Genomic DNA, 19,250 nt, shown 5'->3' with positions numbered 1-19,250 from the left:
TTTCTCTAATGAACCTAGACGCAAAAATACTTAACAAAATACTTGCTAATCGTATTCAACAACACATTAAACGAATTATACACCATGACCAAGTGGGATTTATCCCAGGTATGCAAGGATGGTTCAACATAAGAAAATCAATCAATGTAATACACCATATAAACAGATTGAGAGAAAAAAACCACATGATTATATCTATAGATGCAGAAAAGGCATTTGACAAAATACAGCACCCCTTCCTGATAAAAACACTCCAAAAGATCGGAATACAAGGAAACTTTTTGAACATGATAAAGAGTATATATGAAAAACCTAAAGCCAACATTGTTTACAATGGTGAAATCCTGAAATCCTTCCCTCTAAAATCAGGAACAAGACAAGGATGCCCATTGTCTCCGCTCCTATTTAACATTGTCTTGGAAGTACTGGCTCGAGCACTGAGACAAGAACCAGATATAAAAGGCATTCAAATTGGAAGGGAAGAAGTCAAAATTTCATTATTTGCAGATAACATGATCCTATATATAGAAAACCCTGAGAGATCTTCAACAAAGCTCCTAGAACTCATAAATGAGTTTAGCAAAGTCGCAGGTTATAAGATCAATGCGCAAAAATCAGTAGCATTTCTATACACCAATAATGAGCAAGATCAGGAGGAAATCAAGAAACAAATACCATTCACAATAGTAAATAAAAAAATCAAATACTTAGGAATAAATTTAACTAAAGAGGTAAAAAACTTATACATCGAGAACTATACAAGATTGTTCAAGGAAATCAAAGAAGACCTAAATAAATGGAAGAATATTCCCTGTTCATGGATAGGAAGACTGAATATTATTAAGATGTCTATCCTACCAAAACTGATCTACACATTCAATGCAATCCCAATAAAAACCAACACAGCCTTCTTTAAGGAACTAGAAAAACTAACTATGAAATTTATTTGGAATAAAAAGAGGCCCCGAATAGCCAAAGACATATTGAAAAAGAAAAACGAAATAGGAGGAATCACACTTCCTGACTTCAAAACATACTACAAAGCTACAGTAGTGAAAACAGCATGGTACTGGCATAAGGAGAGACACACAGACCAATGGAATCGAATTGAAAGTTCAGATATAGAACCTCATGTATATAGCCATATAATATTCGATAAAGCCACCAAACCCTCTCAACTGGGAGAGAATGGCCTATTCAACAAATGGTGCCTGGAGAACTGGATAGCCATATGTAGAAGAATGAAAGAGGATTACCATCTCACACCTTATACAAAGATCAACTCAAGATGGATCAAAGACCTAAATATAAGAGCCAAGACCATAAAGACCTTAGAAAGCAGTGTAGGGAAACATCTACAGGACCTTGTAATAGGAAATGGCTTCATGAATATCACACCAAAAGCACGAGCAGCAAAAGAACAAATAGATAAATGGGACTACCTCAAAATTAAAGCCTTCTGCACCTCAAAGGAGTTTGTCAAGAAAGTAAAAAGGGAACCCACACAATGGGAGAAAATATTTGGCAACCATATATCTGATAAGAGACTTATAACTTGCATATATAAAGAACTCATAGATCTCGAAAACAAAAAGATAAACAACCCATTTAAAAAATGGGAAAAATATTTAAACAGACACTTCTCCAAAGAAGAAATACAAATGGCTAAAAAGCACATGAAAAAATGCTCCAAATCCCTAGCTATCAGGGAAATGCAAATCAAAACTACAATGACATACCATCTTACTCCCATAAGATTGGCAGCCATGAAAAAAACAGTAGAATACAAATGCTGGAGAGGATGTGAAGAAAGGGGAACACTCATCCATTGCTGGTGGGAATGCAGAAGGATCCAACCATTCTGGAGGACAGTTTGGCAGTTTCTCAAAAAATTATCCATAGATTTGCCATATGACCCAGCAATACCACTGCTGGGTATATACCCATCAGATCTGAAAACAAGGACACAAACCGATATATGTACACCAATGTTCATAGCAGCATTGTTCACCATCGCCAAAAGTTGGAATCAATCCAAAAGTCCATCAACAGATGAGTGGATCAATAAAATGTGGTATATACACACAATGGAATACTACTCAGCTGTAAGAACCAATACACTACAATCGCACGTGATAACATGGATGAACCTTGAGAATCTTATGTTAAGTGAAGCAACCCAGGCATTGAAGGACAAATACTATATGACCTCAATGATATGAAATAAGTTAACTGCCTCAGAGAGCTAGAGTCTGGAAAAGTGGCTTACTGGAAATCGGGGGGCGGAGGAAGGATGTGAGTTAATGTCTGTAGGGGTGGAATCTGTGATGAGCTGGGGGTAAGTATGAGCACAAAGAAGGGACAAAATGGGGACAAGGGGTTACCTTCGGGTGGGGTTTTCTGGGTTTGAGGGGGGCTGGGGATGGGAAGAGGGGTAATATGGTCCAAGAAATAGGTGGGAGGGAGGGGCAACATACAAACATGGGAGAGTGCCAGAAGTTCGTTGAGAACTAAATGTTGAGTAAAACGTATCAAAGTATAAGTAGGAGGGTCACCTGGTTAGGACGCTCAGGGGGTATGGTCTGATGCGGGACGGACTCCGGAGGGAATAGGTGAAGGCTCATTTTGCCAAGGTGGGTTCTACCATTGGGTGGGGTGGACCCATATCCTGGGGAAGACTAATGCTGTCGAATAGAGAGAACTGTATCTCTCGTGAGAAAGGACGGCTCCCAGGGCATTAGATTGGCAGGCGTTGTGGGCCCTAAGGGGAGGGGGAAATGGACGTGCAATGGATGGAACAAAGGTAAATAAGGGGGCAAAAGAGGAGTTATGTGAGAGTACACGAGGATGAATATAAAACAGCTAATATTACACCAAAAACATATAGGGGACGACAGACTAATAATGAAAACCATAAGACAAAACATAGGATAACTAAAAAATTTAGAAAACTGTACAACCTAAAGTATGGACCACATAGTAAGCACAAATGTTACCTTGTTTGAAAACTATAGTTTCGGAATCTGTACATCAGTTTCAGGAAATATGATATGAATAAGTTAAAAGATTATTGCTGTGGAAGGGAAAAGGTTTTATGGTGGATCTGGGGAAATACTGTATATTGTATAGATGAATTTTGGTGATCTAAGACTCTTCTGAAGCTGACATTATGTTGGGATTCACTTTACGGGAAGTTTTGGATCACAGAGTGGTTCAACAATGGCAGCGGAGGAATACTGATATGGGATGTTATTGACAGGATATATATGGTTGACAGGGAGTTATACAGGGCATATGCCCAGGGTATATGGTAATGTCTATATATACCCATAGTGGAAACAATTAAAAACAACAGCTGGGGGGGTACTGGGCTCCTGGCCGGGGGGTCACTGTTGTGGGCCCTGGGAGAGCAGCGGCAATCCTCCAGGTGCAACGGCAAGAACCAGGAAGGAAGGAGGGCCCAACAGTGGGCTCTTGATACTAATGGCTACACTTTTGAGCCTATGCACCTGCAATAAGAACAAGGCCTAGAGTAGCATTGTGCCTGGGGGTTTCCTCCTGACAGCCTTCATGTTACTCAAATGTGGCCACTCTCACAGCCAAACTCAGCGTGTAGATGTGATGCATTCCCCCCAGCGTGGGACACGACACCCGGGGATGAGCCTCCCTGGCACCAAGGGATCACTACCACATACCAGCTGAAGAAGCAACTAGAAAAGGACCTTGAATTAAAGATTCAATGCGGAACAGCAGAATATACCTGTCTACATATAATAACATGACTTCGGGAAGCGGTTTGACCTAATGTAAGGGGGAAATGGAAAGAAGAAATGAGATTATAAGGCTGTGAGTCTCCAAAAAAGAGTCTGGAGGTTGTCGGAAGGAATACCCCTATGTACAACTGAACAGAGTCTAAGAGACAGATAAGGTAGATACAACCAGGTATTGGTTCTTTTGAGGGATAAAGAGACCCACGGGTTCTATGGTGATGGCAGAAGGGGTTCACTGCCATGACAGATGGCCCTTCTTTGGAGCTGGTGTTTCTGCGTAATGGAAATGGACTCAGAGGGGATCTCTTTTCACAAGACTTGCATGCTACTTTATTGAAATTGTAGTTGGTGCTGAGTTTAAGATATATGTAGGGGATTTGAATCTCTGGACTGATAATATGACACCCAGGCCCAGAGCCTCAACAGACTTCAGCTCCTACACTTTGACTTATTGGACTTACTCCACTCAGCTAACATGGAGTTGAAGAAGGTCAACCACCACAACATGGAGCCTAGAGTGTCTACAACTAGAAGCGGGAAGAGTGCATCCAGTACCCATGTGGAATCTAAGCCCTCACTTGACATAGGTGTGCAATGGACACAACCAATCCAATGTCCACAGAGAAAATGTGGAATGGGTGTGGGAACGGTAGCCATGGGGGCTGCTGGGTGTGGGGAACGGGAGGAAGAGATGAGATGTGGAGGCGTTTTTGGGACGTGGAGTTGTCCTGGATAGTGCTTCACGGACAATTACGGGACACTGTAGATCCCCCCAGGGCCCACTGGATGGAACGTGAGAGAGTCTGGGCTATGATGTAGACCATTGACTGTGGGGTGCAGTGATGCTCAGAGATGAACTTACCAGGTGCAATGGATGTATCACGATGATGGGAGAGAGTGTTGCTGTGGGGGGAGTGGGGGGCGGGGGCGGTGGGGTTGAATGGGACCTCATATATATTTTTTAATGTAATTAAAAATAATAATAATAAATAAATATTAAAAAAAAAAAAAGAAAAGGAAAAAAAATAAAATAAAGCAGGAGAAGAGAAAAGGGAGAAAAAAAATATGGCCTATCAGGAAACTACAGTAATACCTCAGATCTGCTGTTTAGACCCTGTATTTATGTTCTGAGGTGGAGCTGCCTTGGGTAGTGTCTCTCTGAAGGGCTCAGGCAGTAGCAGAAGGAGAGTTAATCTGAGAAAATGGGAATGCAGGAATACCTTAGAGCAGAAGAGAATCTACCTTGTGCACACACACAAAAAATGAAGATTGCATTTAAATTAATACAGTATTTTCTTTACCATGTTGGTTTTTTTTTCCCAACTCACAGCCTCCTATCCATCTATTTTTTGTTTTGGTCCTTTGGCAATTTGGAATTTTCTCAGTTCTTTTGTGCAAAGGGAAAACAATAAAAATAAAAACAAACCAGGCATTCCTGCTGCATTCAGACCTTGAAAATAAATGAGTACCACCTTAAAAAAAAAAAAAAAAAAAAAAAACTTTCTACAAATGTACAGTAAGAAAGACAGTATGATACTGGCATAAAGACAAACATATAAGATCAAGGGAACAGAACAGAGATTCCAGAAATAACCAATAAGATTATGATCAATTGATTTTTGACAAGGGAGCCAACACCGTTTAATGGGAAAAGTATAGTCTTTTCAAAATATAGTGCTGGAACAACTGGATATCCACATGCAAAAAATGAAGTTGGAGCCCTACTTCACACAATATACAAAAATTCACTCAAAATTAATCAAAGACCTAAATGTAAGATTGCTTTGAAGAGGGGAAGTGGATGAAGAGACTGTTGGTAGAAATATGGATACTAAAGAGATTTTTGTTTTCTAAAGAGACTTTTGATAAGGCCTTAGAAGGAAATGATGAAACTATTATTGAAAACTGGAGGAAAGGTGATTCGTATTTTAAAGTTGCAGAGAACTTGGCAAGATAGACTACTGATGTTAGATAGAAAGTAGAATTTGAAAATGATGAGTTTGGGAATTTAGCTGAGGAGATTTCCAAAGTAAATTTGGAGAACGTGGCCTGGCTTCTCCCTGCAGCTTATAGCAAAATGCAAGAGGAATAAGATAAACTGAGAACTGAATTGTTGGGTACAAAGGGATACTTATTCTGGAAATTCCAAGTTTCTGGAAATCAAGTCCCCAGACAATAGTGTCCTATCTGAGGAATTAACCAAACTTGGAACTTGTAAGTCAGGATTGAAAACGCATTATCCAAGAAAGATTTCTGGGAAGTCTTATTGTCTGGTGGCTTGGACCCCTGTTTTCTGAGTGCTAAGCCAAAAAACTTTTTGCAAAATCCATATGAACAAAACCACTGTAGTCTGAATGAAAAGGGACAGGGAGTAGAGAGATTGAAGGGCAATCAGCTTTAAGAAGATCATGGAAGCTGAGGACTGGAATTAAGACATCTCCTCAGGTCAAGAGAGGGACCCCACACAGGTGTTCCGGAGAGGGTGAGTTTGTCCAGGCATTTGAAGAGGCCCATAGTTCAGGGAGAGTTTGGCCACCCCAGGCTCTAACTGGAGTGGGCCTGTTCTGCATAGGTTGGGGAGAGTTAGGTCACCACCACACTGCTCTGAGGGGGTTGGGCCTAGTCCCCACCGATTAAGGAGGACCAGGTCGCTACCTCACTTTTCTGAGAGGGTTGGGACTCTATGCCAGAGATTAGGGAGAATGTTGCCACCACTTCACTGTACTAAGGGTGCTGAGATTGTCCCTCAGAGATTGGGAAAAGTGTGGCTGTCGCCCAATGTTCTTGGAGGGTGAGGTCTTGGGCTCAGTCACCACCCAGATGCTTGAAGAGGGTGGAACCAAAAGTATGGCCATTGGGCAAGTCTGTGGAAGGGAGGGGAGTGGGGCATGAGGTCCTGAGGGGAAGAAGAAACAATCATTTTAAGGAGGACTCTTGACCTTGAAATTTAATGGCGCATGCCCTACAGGTTTTCGAAACTGTTGGGTAACCGTGATGCACGTTTCCCTCCCAAATTCTCCTTATGGCATGCAAATGTATTTCCTATGTCTGTGCCACATTTGTATATTGGAAGCAGGTAACTAGTTTTGTAAGTTTCACAGGTCTACAGCCAGAGGGTAATTTTTTTTTAATTTAACTAAGTTTAATTTTATTTATAATTTTGTAAGGTAAAAACTACTTTTTTTCTAATTTTTCATAGAAATTTTTCACAAAAAACAAATACCTCTCATAAATTAGACCATTAACTCCAAATTCCTTCAGTGTCCTACTGTTTTAAGGATCACTGGTGTCATCACCCCAGCAGAATATGACTACTCCCTAAGCTTTTCCCTCTTGAATATAGGTCAGGTTTCTGACCAGGGCTTCAGTATATGTGCACCTTATTCCCAGTAGATTTTCATACTGTGCAAAGCTCATTGCAGTGGGGGTTGTCAAAGATCTGAGGTCCATAAGTTCAGGATATATATCAGATTTTCCTTGAGTCAAAAATAATATGGGACATTTACTCTACTTTTGTGGAACCTCTGTGCAAATATCTGTACCAAATGAAGAAAAGACTATTCTCCTCTTTCCAGAATTTTCTAAAATAGTTTTAAAAATAATATCCAAAAACAGGTTCACGTCAAAGCATGTTAACAAGTTACCATCCCACGTGCCATCCCTTTGTTAGCAAACCCACTTTATTTCTATATTAAACCCTACATCTGCTGGCAAAGGTTCTAAAACCGTCTTAAGAGAAGGAAATGGCTGATTTTCAGAGAAGGAATTTTCCTCTTCAATCACAAATTCTTTCTGATCTTTAGATTTAAATGTGGTCACATGAGTGAACTTTAACAACTGGAATTGGTCAAATGTTAATTACTTTACTGGAATTTCAAATAATTTGACTGGGTCAATACCAAATTTCTTCTCATAGTCGAACAACAGTTAAGATCATGACATTATCACAGGCACAAAATCTTTTTAAAGATCTACATCAAATTCTACAAATGCTGCACCATGACTAGTAGCATTTCTTAAAGAAGAAATAGTATTTTCTTGAACTTTAGCAAGCTGGGTAGTTGTTATAGAGTTCCCAGCACCTCGGTGTGCAACATCCAATGGTTTTCTTGGCTTCCAATACTTAGAAAACAAAGATTTCGTGCCTCAACAGTATGCTAGCAATGGCTTAAAATTTATATAGCCCACTCTTACTTTGCCTGTTATTTTTCTGGAACGCCTGCTCATGATAGGAAAAGTAAGAATTCCAGCACTCTTCCTCCTCTTGACAATGGTGGATGATAAGAGACTTGTTGTCCCCACATGTCCAGGAAGAGCATCGCCCTGAACTACAGGTTCATTGAGGTCTTCCTCAAAAAAATCAAAGATTAGTTCCAGGTTATCTGTCCATCCAACGATCAGGCTGTAAACCATGCCCACAATCTGGCTGGGAATGCCAGCACTTGAACTCACTGCTGCTTATCAAGGCTATCTCCAAGCTATTAGTTAGACATTTTGTGGAGAACAGTGGGAGATACCCTATCACCGTCACCTTCCTTCAGACCCTATAGTGTCAGCCTTACCCTAAATCTAGATTTTTAAATTTTTTTCTTGATTATTGTGACAGGAGCTTTTTCAAAATAATGCAAATGTAATGTTATTTCAATCTGACATGTCAGCCAAGCAGAATCCAGAGTTTCAACACCATTTTGGATTCCAAACGTTCCATCGTCAATAATAATTTCACTTTCTTTGACTCTAAAAAGCACCCTTTTTAGTGATACTGTACTGATAGTCCTCTACTGAGTACCATGGCTACTTTCCATGGGGTGGTTTCACCTGTCTCATTCTCTGGGTGAAGAGCCACAGCATTCTGAGGATTCCAGTTTCTCAAAGGATCACAGTTTCTATATATTGCAAAACTTCTCCTGGTAAAAGAATTTCTTTTTTACTTAAGGTGATCTGAGAAGGTGTCATTCTGGTGGAATGAAATTCAAGGCGGAATGAAATTCAGGGCTGCTGGTCCAGGGCAGCATCAGTTTGAACCCACCAGCTCGCCCTGATAGCTCCGCCACCAGGTGAGCAGTCCCAGCAGCCACCAGCCTCACCTGCCTGGCACCACATACCTGCTGGGGCCTGGAGCCAGCCACTGTGCCTTGCCAGCTCTCCTCCAGGCAACCTGAGGAAGCTGCAGTGGCTAGAACATAATTTTCACCCAAGACAAACTGTATTCTTTTAACTGATTTTGATGTGATTTTGTATTTAGCATTGCTACTGAAATGATTTCAGGTTTTTGCAATATTGTAATGTCTTTTTGGGATTCAGAGGATGGAGTGTGCCAGTTTGAGATTATTCTATGAATCTGAAAAAGAGAAAGATTATATTTCTAAAGTAATCTTTTCCTCTGGGTGTGATACCCTTTGGTTATATTTAATTCAGTTGAGGGGCCTTTGATTAGATTTGATTAGATTAGACTACCTGTTAAAATTTTGGGCTTTTTTTTTTTTTTTAATAGACCCCCACTACCAAAATTATGCAGTGGAGTTTCCCACATTTGGGGAAATCAGGCAGCTGAGGCCCCAGGAAAAGATGAGCCTTTTGCCAGATAGCTTACAGCTGAACTTGGGAAGAAAGCAGAACAACTGAGACTCATAGGAAGCCCTAAGAGACATGCCTGATGCCAACTTGCAGCTGAAATCTGGAAGAAAGCAGAGCAGCTCAGTCTGAGAGAGGAAGCCCAGAAGGGAAGGCTGAAACCTCAAAGAGATGGGTGGCCATCCTGCTTCACCACGTGGCAACACACTAGGATCAACAGTAGCTGACTTTGGTGAGAATGCATCTTTGCTGATGCTTTGATTTGGCCTTGGAACTTTAGGCTTTTACCCCCAAATAAATATCCATTAAAAAGCCAAAAGCTTTCTGGTACTTTGCATCGGCATGCCTTTGGTGGGCTAATACAGATTTCAACAAATGTTTCTCCAAAGAAGATACATAAATGGCAAATAAGCACATGAAAAGATGCTCAACATCATTAGTCATTAGAGAAACGCAATATGACTACACACACCAAAGGTAGTTATTTGGAAAAAAAAAAAAAGGAAGTATTGGCAAAGACATGGAGAAACCCTCATACATTGCTGTGGGAATGTGAAATGGTGTGGCTTCTTTCAAAAACAATTTGGCAATTCCTCAAAAAGTTTAACACAGAATTACCATTTGACAAAGACATTCCCCTCCTAGGTATATACCCAAGAGAACTGAAAACATATGTTCACCAAAAAAAGTTTTGTATATGAAAGTTCATAGCAGTATTATATACATTAACCAAAAAGCACAAATAATCCAAATGGCCATCAGGTGATGAATGGATAAATTGTGATGTATTCATATAATAGAAAATTATTCATCCAAAAACAGAATGAAGTACTTTTTTGGCTACAACATGAATGAACCTTGACAATATTATGCTAAGTGAAAGAAGCCAGACATAAAAGGCCACATATCGTATGATGTCATTTATTGAAATGTCTAGTGTAGGCAAATCCATAAAGATAGAAAGTAAATGAGTGATTGCAGAGTGTCAGTGAGAAGAGGAAATGGGGAGTAACTGCTAATGGCTATGAGGGTTGTATTAGTTTCCTATCTGCTAAAACAAATACCATATGATGGGTTGGCTTAATGGGAATTTATTGACTCACAGTTTTAGAGACTAGGAGGCTTGCTTCTTTCCAGGTTTGGTATCTTCTAGCTGCTGGCAACCTTTGGGGTTCCTTAGATTTTTTTATCTCATGACAATGCACATGGTGGCATTTCTTCCCTTCTCTTCCAGATTCCTTTGATTTCCAGCTTCTGGCTGCTCCCCTTGATTTCTCCTTCTGTGTTGAATTTCCTTTGCTTATAAGGACTCAGTCACATTGGATTTAGGCCTACCTTCATTCAGTTTGGGTACTCCTTAACTAATAACATCTTCAAATCTCTCTACAATGGGTTCACACCCACAGGACCTCGTGTTGTGACATGAAGATGCCTTTTGTGGGGCACATGTGGGTGTGACAGTTTGAAGTTTTTTTTATGAATCCCAAAAAGAAAAGATTATGTTCTTAAACTAATCTACTCCTGTGGGTGTGGTACCCTTTGATTACATTAGGTTCACTTTGGATCACTTGATTAGATTGCTTTTGATTGGACTACATCAGTGAAGTGTGAGCCAGCTTTGGTCTCCACCCTCACACTGAGTCTGATATAAACGAAGACACAGAGACAGAAGTACAGAGAAAGGAAGCCTTTTGACCCTGCTGTGGATCACTTAAGCACCAAGCCTCCAAGAGCTGGGCCTACAGAGCAGCTCAAGTCTGGTTGCCCACAGCTGAGCTCCGGGAGACAACAGATTCTTGAGGGGAAGGCAGAGACCTTAGCAAAGACCAGCAGCCATCTTGCTTCAACATGTGGCAGGACCCGGAGAAAGCATCTCTGCTGATGCCTTGATTTGGACATTTCATGGCCTCAAAACTGTAAGCTTTTACCCCAGATAAATCCCATTTATAAATGCCAACATATTTCTGATATTTTGTATCAGCAGCCCTATGGCAAACTAAGACAAGGGGTTTCTTCTGGGGGTATGGAAATGTTCTGGAATTAGATAGTGGTGATGTTTGCACAACATAGTGAACTTACTAAAAACCACTGAAGCATACACTTTAAAATGGTAAATTTTATGTTACGTGAATTATGCCTCAATTTTAAAATGCTATGAGAAGAAAAGAAAACATGAAAAGCACTGCAGTAAGGAAATGACCAAAGACAAAGGCTCTTTTCCTTCTCTTGACCAAGCTGCCAGCCTTAGTCTTCCAGGGCCCCTACCCATTCCCACCCTGTCTTAACTACCTTGAAACCAATCTTGAAACTGTGGGGTTGTAGAGGAAAACAACTTAGAATGTAAGGGAAAAGAGGTAAAGACAACTTTAGATTCTAACTAGCCTGAACCTCAAACTCCCTCCAGACTTCCTCCTCTTCTCTCCCTCTCACCCCAGCCACCAAGGCACCTTAGAGGCTTCTAAATAGGTAGTTCCTAATCTCCCTCCTCTCTCCCATGCTTACAGACTCTAGACTGCCTAATTATTGCAAAGGAAAATCAAGCAGTCCTCATTGCACTCTCAGTAAGACCCTCAGCCATTTCCCTGGAAACAAACTGCCCTAAGAACAACCTCAGTAATCACTCAGCCAGTGATCAACGCCCCTCCTCTCCTCCCAACTATCAGCTCAGGTTGTTCCTCCAACCTATTCCCAGCCCTTATGAAATTTGCTGTTCATTGTTTTGACAAGAAATGAGTTCTACTCTCTCTCCCCCACAATAACAGTCCTGAATAAAGTCACCCTTGCCTGCTTAACATGGTCTGGTGCGGTCTTTTCTTTGATACCAATTTATTGGCAGTCTATCAGGAGGTGCTAATTAGGAAAACTAACCCACACACATCTACAGGAAAAGCATTTTGAAACTAAACAAGAGACAAAAGTAAAAAAAGATGGAACTACTTTGGGATTGTGATAGATTTAAACTTAATCTGCATTCTGGTGGGTGTGAAACCATTTGTAAGTAGAGACACTGATGATGTCATTTTCATTTAAGGTGTGGCACAGCTGAATGAAAAGGGTCTTAGTCCATATTTTGGAGGTCTTGTAAAGAAAAGAAACCCGGAGAAAGAAAAAGCCACAGGAAGGAGCCAGAAGCTGGAAGGCAGGGGAAACCTGGCAAGCAAAAAGAAAAGGCCATCTCCATGTGACTGGAGGCAGAGATACAAGCCAAGAAACCCCAAGGACTGCTGGCAGCAGAACAATAGAGCCTCTGGGAGAAAGCAAGCCTTGCTAATATCTTGATTTGGGACTCCTAGCCTCAAAACCATGAGTCAATAAATTCCTATTGTTTAAGCCAACCCACTGTATAATACTTGTCACAGCAGTCTGGCAAACTAAGACAGCAACTATTACCCACCTATATATACCAGATTTCTCCCCCTTGCTTAAACAACTCTTTGAAATCTTGCAAAGAAAGTATGCTAAAGGCTAAAAATGCTTAATTTAGTCTTAAATACCACTGATTAGATTAAACAACCTTTGTGGTTATGTAGTCAGGCCGAATCCAATCCAAAAATTTAGGAAAGGAAACTTAAAAGCAAGTAAAAAGGAAAGGGAAAGGGAAGAAGGAAGGAAGGAAGGAAGAGAGCTAGAAGGACAACAGAGTAGAATGAAGGAAAGGAACAGAGGGCTTCTCTCTCCACTTTTGTGCCTTAGCCACAGCCACAATTTGAAGTGGCATGAGAAATTATTATGTGTCCAGGACTCCAGGACTCACTCTGGGAGATAAAACACAGGACAAGACTCTTGTCTTCACAAATTCACAATCTAGTTGGGGAGATAAATTACCCTATATGAATCAATTTAGAGTGTTAAAATGTGGAGCCCTCCTGGAAAAGGAATTTAGAGAAGGAAGAAATTTGTGTGGACAGATTAGCCAAAGAGGACTTCATGGAAGGGTTTGGATTTAAATTGGCCTTGCAGGATAAATAGGATTCAATAAACAGAGGGAAGATATCCAGAGAGGTAAGTAAAAAGGTGAAGCTATGGAAGCTGTAAATAGTCTCAAAGGGGAGAAGTAAGTAGGACAAAAATAAAAAATTTAGAATATGCCATATCTCATTTATTCTTTCTAGAGATAACAGCAAGATTTAGAAATAGTTAAATAATAGTGTGATTTTTATACAAGCAGAGATTCTTTTTTTTTAGTTGTTTCTAATACATGAACTATTATTTGGATAGTTATTATTTTTTAAAATATTTTTATTTATTTTTAAAAGATACTTAGATTACATAAAATGTTACATAAAAAAATATAAGGGATTCCCATATGCACCATTTCCCACACCTCCCACTTTTTCCCACATTAACAATTTCTTTCGTTAGTGGAGTATATTCATTGCAATTAATGAGCACATTTTGGAGCATTGCCACTAAGCATGCATTATAGTTTACATTGTAGTTTACACTCTCTCCCACTCAATTCTGTAGGTTATGGCAGGATATATAATGGCCTGTATCTGTCATTGCATTGTCATTTAGGACAATTCCAAGTCTCAAAAATGCCTCCATTTCACATCTCCTTTTTCTTCAGCACTGCCAGTGGCTACTGTCTCCACATCAATGATATAATTTCTTCCACTGCTAGAATCACAATAAGTCTATAGTAGAATACCAGTAAGTCCACTTTAGTTCATATTTTATTCCCCAATTCTGAGGATTCTGGGATGGTGATGACCACTCCATCTCATATTTAGAGGGGGCTTCTATCCCTTATGGCTGATGGATGAGACTCTCTTGCTTGCAGTTCTAGACTCTCTTGGTTCCTTGGTGTGGTGGTTGTCCATTCTTACTTCCTTGTTAGTTGTCCTGAGTGAGTCCAATGAACTGGAGAGTAGATGATGCAACTCTGCTGAGGCTCAGGGCCCAGCTGGCACATGGACAGTCCAGAGAGTCAAGTCTCTTGGACATACACCTACCAACTCCATTGCCAAATATAGGTTCAAATAAAAGGGACAGAAGAGGCATGTGTAAAGAAGTCACATCTGAACCAACTCTTTCACACTTGGGAGCACAAACTCCAAAGTAGGGCCCACTGGCAAGGCACCAAACTCCAGAGCTATCTGCCATGACCGTAGAACCTAAGAGACTCCTGAGAACCTGAGGAGCCCCACTATTTGGGGTAGTATCTTCTTTGGCTGTCTATGAGATCCTGCTGAGACATGCATAAGTGTTACCACTCTGATGACCCTCGACTCATTTTGAGGTCTCTTAGCCGTATAACCTCATTTGTATTTACCTTTTTCCCTTTTTGTTCAAGATCTCTTTCCAGTTGCATCACCAGCTTGTGCTTGGTAGTAATCCCTCAGTGCCAGGGAGGCTCATCCCTGGGAGTCGTGTCTCATGCTGGGGGGAGGGTAATGCATTTATATGCTGAGTTTGGCTTAGAGGGGCCACATTTGAGCAACATGGAGGCTCTCAGGAGGTAACTCTTAGGCACCCTACAACACTAGGCTAAGTTGCAATTTCAAGAGCAAAAGGCTCATAAGCATAATTGTCACTATCAAGGGTCCATCAATGGACCATCCTTCTTCATTAGTCATTGCCCCTATACTTGGGAGATTGTTGCTGTTCCATTAGAGAATATGGCAGAGCTCCCCAGGATGGAAATTCGATATTCTTTCAGTTGTTGTGTGACTCTCTACCTACTGTGGCAATGCCCCCATGAACATTTGAACATATTTATATACCTCATATGAAAAATATGGAATGTGTCACAAATTTGTATGTCATCCTTGCACAGGGGCCATGCTAATCTTCTCTGTATTGTTCCATTGTTAGTATATGTGCTGCTGAAGTGAGCACAAATAGAGATTCTTAATGTTCACATGTTAGAGATAGGCTAACTATGTAGAGTTTTTATTTCCAGCACACCTTGGTAATTTTTGAAAATCTCTTAATCAATAATTGGTTAAGTTTACAATAATACACACTGAAAGAGCTCCCTATGAGCTTCTTTTGCTCATTTGCATTCTAAAAAATATAATCTATGGCCTCCATGCAGGTAAACATATTCATATACAATATAAATATACTGTCCACTTCTATGTGTATCTCCTTACCTCAGGTTCCTTGGGATTTGTGTAAAGCTGTTTAGGGACAGAAAAATAAATTCCATTAGATTATTCCTCATAGAATACATTTTCTATGTAAAGAGTTCAATATGTTTTCTATTAATCAAGTGCTGAATTTCATATGTATTTCAAATTAGAGATGAGATAAGCTCTTATTTTGTGAGCATAGAAAGCCTTTATAATTAATAATCTGTGAGCACTGAATATAAGGAAATTGATAAGCAAGTATTATGATAGCTAAATTCTAAATAATTTGTTATTGTTTTAAAATTTTAAAATAAATTATATAAGAGTCTCAAAAAATGAATAAATAACTGACCACTGACATTTTGGGAAGATTTTGCTTGGGGAAGTGGTGGAATTCTTCCTCTAACAAAATAATTTAACGTGCATTTCTACATAGCTTTCAGGTGTTGAATCTAATTTGGCATGTATTAAACTCTAAATATTAAAATATTAGCTGATCACTTCCAAAGAGTGAGGCAGCTATTTAATTTTAAGTTAGAAGATGTATAAAACTATTTTATATAGAGGAATTCCTTTAAAATATAGCAAAACTTTTAATAGGTTACATAGTTGAAGTGGAAAAATCTTAGCAATAAAACTTAACCTATGGCCCATTGACCATGAGGTGCAGAGATGCCCAGAGATGTACTTACCAAAAGCAATGGATGTGTCATGATGATGGGAGTGAATGTTGCTAGGGGAGGAGTGGGGGGGGGGTTTGAATGGGACCTCATTTTTTTTTAATGTAATATTTTTACAAAATCAATTAAAAAAAAAACTTAACCTATTATACACTATAATATAGTATAACACTATGTATATATAACACACACACAAGATTGGCTGTTCACTGAATAATATCTGTAATAGCAAAAGCAAGCTAAAAAGCAAACTCCCTGGAAACAACCTAAATGATCCTTAATAAAAGACCTTTTAATTGTATCACTGTTCTATATAATCCTAATGTAGGCATTAGAGGTAAGAAAAAATAAGGTAGAGCTTTATATGCAGATATGGAAGGTTCTTCAAGGCATTGTTACATGAAAAAATAAAAGCAAGGTACAGAACATTGTGTAATGATACTAATTAAGCAAATTTTTAAGTGTGTATACACGTACTTATGGTATATCATCAATTCTAAGATGGACACTTAAAAGGGTTTAATTGGCAGCTTTGTTTTTTCTTAACAATACATAACATTCCTATCAGTAATGGTTTAGACTAGATAAAAGACACAAAAAGTTTTGCAGGGAGGATACATAATAAACTAGTAACAATGATCACCTTGAGTGAGACTACACAAGTAAAGTGGAGGAAGAATTTTATTTTTCATTTTATAACTTTCTGTGTGGTTCTTTAAAAATAAAAACCATGTGCATTCTTCATTTGCATTATATGTATACATATATCATATATAGACTATACAAGATATGTTTATATTTTTTCCCTATAACATGATTAATTCTGTGATAAAGAGGCAATAATCCAGGCCTTAAGCGTTCACACTCTGCAGGACATAAAATCACAGAATGGATGTGCGATAATTGCTATGGACCTTCTCCCACCCCTCTCTTAGACATCTTGCTGCCGCCTGTCAGCATTTTCAATCCCTACTACCCCTTCCCCTCAAATTTGGGGATTCAGTGTACACCCACAAAGTCATCCCCAGTCATTTTCAGTGGAGGGACTCCTACATGTCTAGGAAGACTGCAGTCTGTGAGCAAGTTGCACATCTGTGCAAAAGTGAGTCACCCTTGCCACAGGAACCACGCCTCCGATATGCAGAGGCCCTCAGGCATACTCGTGCTCATTTCTGTAACTCCACCTTGGAACGGGTTAGTTCCTTCCTGAAGGGTTTCTGAGCCTTCTGGATCCTGAGGCCTTCTGCGTGCTAGAACTCTGAGGCCGTGTGTTAAGAGCTCTGAGAAGTCAAAGCAAAAAAGCCCTAGTAAATCGGTTTTTTTTTTTAAAAACAAAAAACGAAGACGAGGTGGTAAATGCCCGTAAAAGGTGAATTAACAGAGGGCTGAGGGAGTATGACAGGAAGAGAAATTTCTGGAAAGAATGCTTGACCGAGAAGGTGACACTTGAGTTGGGTCTGAAGAAGAGTCGCAGGAAGAGCCTGGGGAGGGGAGGGGGCTATATCTAGGCAGAAGGCAGGAATCCTGGGTGCAAAAATAGGGAAGGTGCAAAGACACAGCTTAGTTAAGAAAAGTGATGACTTCAGAGGTGTGGATGAGGGAGGAGGAGAGGGGAGCAGAGAAAAGGCCTGGAGGGATCTGTGTTTCGACTGTTTTACATATACGTATATACACTTTTTAGATTAAAAAAAAATACTTCAGATTACATAATCGTTATAAAAAATGGTAGGGGATTCCCACAGGCCCCACTCCCTCCCCCTCCCACACTTTCCCACGCTAACCACATCCTTCATTAGTGTGGTACATTTGTTACAACCGATGAACACGTTTTGGAGCATTGCCAATAAGGGTGGGTTACAGTTTGCACTATAGCTTACACTCTTTTCCGCACAATTGTGTAGGTTATAACAAAATATGTAATGGCCTGTATCTACCATTGCAACGTCACTCAGGACAACGTCACTCAGGACAATTCCAGTGTCCCGTAAATGCCCCCATATGTCGCCTGTTTTTCCCTCTCCCTCCCCTCAGAACCTCAAGGGGCCACTGCCTTCCACATCAACGATAAAAGTTCTTCCATTGCTAGAATCACAATGTCTATAGCAGAATAACTGTCTACTCTAGTCCCGCCTTCATTCCTCAGTTCTCAAAAGGGGGAGTGGGGCGTGGAGTCACTTATAGGTCGAGAGAGGAGACCCAGCCTTGAAAAGGGCAGAGCGCGCGGCGGCGGTTTTGCGGCGGGCGGAAGCCGCTCAGCGAGCAGGGGAGTGGGGCGGCCTCTGAGCGCCGACACCAGACGCTGAAGAGGCAGGAAAGCCGGCCCTGCCGCAGAGGGCCGGGAAGGGACAGAAGGAGGGCCTTCCGGGGCCGAGCTGGCCGACCCGCTGGTCCCAAAGCTCCCCTGACCGCGGACTCACCGCGGCCGCCGGATCCGGCCACCGCCCTCGCCCCAGGCCGGGCTGAGCCGCCGGGAGGACTGCGGGCCTCAGGGCACCGAGGCGCGGCCGTTGGGAGTGCGCGCGGCCCCGCGGGGCGCCCCCTTGCGGGCAGCCGCGTCACTCCCCGCACTCCTGAGCGGCCACTGTGCCACCCGGTAAATCAATCGTTCTCCCCAGGCTGCGTAACTGCGCCGAGACCAGAAACGTTGTTTGCTTCTTTGTTTGTTTGCTTTGGGGGAGGGGGGGTGGCGACTGTTGGGCAGCTGCCTGGAAATGGAGAATTTAGCGAGGGCTGGGATCCTGGGGCAGATTCCAGGGACTGGCATGGAAATGTGTAAATATTTAAAGTACGGTTTTTTATGGCCTTCAAAGTTCTGAGGATGCTTGTTACATTTGAAAGCATAAAATGTTTTGTTGGATTTAGTTTGTTCAGAAAATTATGATTTACAGTAATGTACAGAATGAAAAGACTTTGAGGAAAACTGGCTTCTTCTTAAAGTCTACTCCCCTTTGCCAGTACTGTACAGTTCTGCTTTTCCTATAACTCCCTGACGTGGTGTGACCTATTTTAATTAGGCACTAAAGTCAATTTTTGAATGTAGAGCAGATCACTCAAAATCAATCTAAGCAGACTAGAAAGTCTGTCAACTGAAAAAACAATGAATATAAAAACCACAAGTAAAGTTAAATAAATGTCACACCTTAGCCCAT

At 40.8% G+C, this 19,250-nt stretch overlaps 1 protein-coding gene, 1 non-coding gene and 1 pseudogene across 2 annotated transcripts in view; all 3 read right to left on the bottom strand.

Annotated features, from left to right (window-relative positions):
• Positions 1-19,250, bottom strand: part of DNAH8 (dynein axonemal heavy chain 8) — a 467,072-nt gene that overhangs the window by 366,958 nt on the left and 80,864 nt on the right. Inside the window, exon 5 of the mRNA XM_071218442.1 lies at positions 15,443-15,469. The gene's annotated coding sequence lies outside the window, so the exon portion shown is untranslated. The remainder of the gene's footprint in view (positions 1-15,442; positions 15,470-19,250) is intronic.
• Positions 6,945-8,726, bottom strand: LOC101437127 (glycerophosphocholine phosphodiesterase GPCPD1 pseudogene; annotated as a pseudogene).
• Positions 15,079-15,185, bottom strand: LOC111764583 (U6 spliceosomal RNA). Its single transcript, XR_002797163.1, has one exon. It is a non-coding gene; the product is annotated as a U6 spliceosomal RNA (small nuclear RNA).

This window comes from Dasypus novemcinctus, chromosome 11, assembly GCF_030445035.2.
Source record: "Dasypus novemcinctus isolate mDasNov1 chromosome 11, mDasNov1.1.hap2, whole genome shotgun sequence".
Lineage (NCBI taxonomy): Eukaryota > Metazoa > Chordata > Mammalia > Cingulata > Dasypodidae > Dasypus > Dasypus novemcinctus.
This window is presented reverse-complemented; position numbering and strand designations above follow the sequence as displayed.